Below are 4,223 nucleotides of genomic sequence, written 5' to 3' on the forward strand. Positions count from 1 at the left end.
AGCCTCCTCTAAAAAATCCCTACAAACACTACACTGGCTCCCGATTAACGAAAGGATTGATTTTAAGGCCCTGTGCATTGGTCACAGGATTGTACATGGCAAGGGTCCGGCCTTCCTTCATAACCTGCTATGCCCCTATACTCCTACCCGTCAACTCCGCTCATTAGGTGCAGGCCTTCTGGCTGTCCCCAGACACAAGAAAGCCAGAATGGGAGGCAGATCCTTTCGGACTCTGGTGGCACACAAATGGAACTCTCTCCCCCTGAGCTTAAGAGTGGAATCATCGGAGCTCATCTTTCGCAGGAAACTGAAAACTTTCCTCTTTCCCAAAGATTAACCCGTCCTGTTCTGACTGTCGGAGCAACTGACTCTTCTGACAGCGCGGGGACACACTGTCAGTGTAACCAGGCGCTATACAAAATCAGAAATAAATAAATAAATAAATAAACAAGGGGTTTAAGGGGACTAGGGACTGGGCGGTTAAGTATGGCTTTGCACAGAAATTACTTTTTAATGTCAAAAATACTGGGAAGGGATGCAGAGGATTTAGGGGCAAAGGGTGGGTATGTGTGTTAAACTCAGGTAATTTTTTTCAATATTTTTTTCAATATTGGTTTTATTTGCAATTTACACTTGCAGTGTTGTTTAAACTACCAATGTTTGAAAACGTTGGGAAAAAAAGCGTAGATCATGTAGTAAACGTAATATTTCACACAACCGCAACCAAGATGGCAGCTCTCAATAACTGAGAGGGTCACATTTGTAATGTTGAAAAAAAAAATACATTTTAAATTTGTGGTTCAGTCATACTTTAAATGTGCAAAAAAATCATCTTCACAACATAGGTTATATTTAATAGTGGTTATACCCCTATTACACCTATAAAATAGCCCATCCTCCATTTTGTGTGCATTGTGCTTCAACTCTCTGATGTGATCAGACAAGCTAAGCCATCCCGGGATATCACTTAGAGAGTTCCATGCCACCTAACGATGAAAGTAGGTAATATAATCAAATCGATTCAAATGGTATGCGTAGAGCATAGCTGCATGCTAGTTGTTTTCATGGTAGATGAATATTTAATGTGTCCAAATGTAAATGTGTGGTAATGGTATGCATGGGTCGAATTGAAAAATAAAAACATGCATGCCAAAAAAATGCATTGTAATGTCATACAACCTTTTCACATAGGTTACACTGTATGTAGTTACAACTCTGGTGTCTGTACACCAAGGGAAGCGGAGCTGCACTCTAAGATACCGTCCCCATAAGTGTATTATCGAGCGTCACAGCAAATATAACAGTAAAGCGCACTGCCTTTCCCTATGAGTGTGCACGCTTACTGTGCCAGGCTACCCATGCTCAGGTCCTGGGATGTGCACGACAGGAGTCTCCCAACCACAGCCCTCATCGTGTGCACAAGTGTGTAGTGTTCAGAGGCGCAGGGTGGCGGTCTAGCTCACCCGCGCCGCCCGGGGCACGCGCGTGCTGACGCATGACGTCAGGCAAGCGGATATAAATAAAGGAGGCGTGGCCAGAAAGTTAGTCCGGGACCACGCGGAGAGCAACTAAGGTGTCCCATGTTTTATTAATGTGTCGGCGCCGCGTGTGTTAGCGCAAGCGTCATTTATGCACATTACACTGGCGACTAGGGTTCCAGAGCTCACACTGGGCCTTTAACCCCTTCCTGACGTCCTGCTGCACCTGCTCCGTGATTCCCTCGGTGGGCCCGCGAATCCCATGCTGCTGGTGTGCCGGCCGATAGGAGTGTTCCCAGTTACCTGCACACCAGAACGGTGAGGTTCCTAGAGGCCAGTATTCTTACCAGTTGGGAAGAGAAGCGCTAGAGGAAGCCCACACTACGCCCAGCTACCACGTGAACCTGCATCAGAGCACAGGTCGGAGTGGCCAGGCCAGTGCCTGCCAGGGACGGAGGGAAGTGCCAGCCCACACCCCGGAACTGCAAGATCCTGCAGCAGTGCACAGGTTAGAGTGGACAAGAAGGCAAATCGGGGGGAGAAGGATGGAAGAAAGGCCGACCGCAGGAGAGTACCCCAGCATTGTCCTTTGCAATATGGACATGCCTAGATCTGCGCACCAAAGGAGTGGCAACGCACATGCCGTGCAGCGAGTGAGGCTACGCACGCGTCAAAATGGCGTCCGTTCCCGCCATCGAGCCCTTCATAGTAGACAGAGCCCCGTCATCCCTAGCTCCACAATAGAGAGACTGGACGGACCGCCTCCAGATATATTTTGATGGGGCGGGCACCGCCAGGGAACGACTCAGAGCTCTACTACTCCATCTGGGAGGTAAAGATATCCACAGAATCTACAAAACATTGGTCGAAGCCACGCCGAAAACATATAACACTGTCCTGAATGCTTTAAACACTCATTTCGAACCAATGGCGAGCAAGGACTATGATTGGTTCATCTTCCGCCAGGCCAAACAGGGAGCCGAAGAATCGCTGGATGCGTTCCACGGAAGGTTAAAAGAGTTGGCCAGCACGTGCGGTTTCAGGGATGAACAAGAAGAAATTCGAGGACAAATCATACAAGGCTGTTACTCATCCAAGCTTAGAGTCACCATTCTTCAAGAAGACGGCAAACCACTGGCAGACATCCTCACCCTAGGCCGCTCCAAAGAACTATCACAGGCGAGGGCCTCCCACATGGAAGCAGCCCTACACCGACCTGTCAAGGTAGAACAAGTCCACACGACGGAGAAGGTGAACGTAGTGAAGACCAAAGTGCGCCAAGGCATGGGGAAGAAACAGCAAGACAAGAGAAAAGAGTGTGGGTATTGCGGAGGTCAGCCCCACCGCATGCAAGACTGCCCGGCAAAAGGGAAGAAGTGCAGCGCATGTGGATGGATGAACCACTTTGCAGCAGTATGCAGATCGACGAAAGCCAAGAAAGAAGCGGCACAGGCTCTGGTGGAAGAACGAGACAGCGAAGACATGGACGACGACTCCGGTGACTACCCTGTCCACTACGTGTTTGCGATCGATCAGCCACAGAGGAAGAAGCAACGCCTCCCGAAATGCCGCATCATGATCCACCAACAGGAAGTGAGAGCCACCATTGACACAGGAGCCTCCATTGAATTGATGGCTGCCAATGTGTATAATCAACTAAAGGCACGACCCCCCCTACGCAAAGCAAGGATTCGAGTGTTCGCGTACGGCCAGAAGACGCCCATTCCCCTGATAGGATGTTTCAGGACGGAGCTGCAGCACCAAGGTGTGAAGGTACCCACCACCGTGTACGTCACGAAAGAGGGCATTCTGCTCAGTGGGCAGTCCGCAGAGGACCTGCGGCTCATATCGTTCGCCATGGCCGTGTTGGAAGAGGAACTGGACCATCATGGAGGAATTCCAGGAAGTCTTCAAAGGCACTGGGTGCCTGAAAGGGAAAGAAGTATCCCTCCATATAGACCCGTCGGTCCAACCTGTAGCACTGAGGCACAGGCGCATTGCATTCCATTTGAGAAAAAAGGTCGAAGAAGAACTAGAGGCGCTGGAGAAACAAGGCATTATTGAGAAGGTCAGTGGACCCACTCCATGGGTAGCCGCGATCGTGGTGGCCCTCAAGCCGAAACAGCCGGGGCAGGTCCTCATCTGTGTGGACATGCGGCTCCCAAATGCTGCGGTGAAGAGGGAAAGACATCTTACCCCCACCATAGACGACATCCTGGGCGAGTTGATCTCGAAGATGGACCTCCGCTCCGGCTATCATCAGCTACCCCTCCACCCAGACTCCTGCTACATAACCACTTTCTCCACGCATGTTGGCCTCAGACGATACCGGCGCCTCAATTTTGGAATATCTAGTGCTGCAGAGGTATTGCAAAATACCATTCAAGAAGTCCTCAGTGGACTCCCAGAGGTCCTAAATGTGAGCGATGACAGGTTGATCTATGCTTCATCAGTAGAAGAACACCATCAGAGATTGAGAGGTGTACTCCGAAGGATCCAAGACTCCGGCCTGTCTCTACACCGCGAAAAGTGCCAGTTCCTGCAGAACAAAATCAGCTTTTTCGGTTACACCTTTTCAGACCAGGGAGTAGCACCAGACCCTGAAAAGGTAAAAGACGTTCAGGAAGCCCCTGCCCCCTCCAACATCTCAGAGATAAGGAGCTTCCTGGGTATGGTGAACTTTTGAAGACGATTCGTCCCCGATCTGTCAAACCTCATGAAACCCCTCAGAGAACTAACAAAAAT

This window comes from Lissotriton vulgaris, chromosome 1_1 (assembly GCF_964263255.1).
Source record: "Lissotriton vulgaris chromosome 1_1, aLisVul1.2, whole genome shotgun sequence".
Classification (NCBI taxonomy): domain Eukaryota; kingdom Metazoa; phylum Chordata; class Amphibia; order Caudata; family Salamandridae; genus Lissotriton; species Lissotriton vulgaris.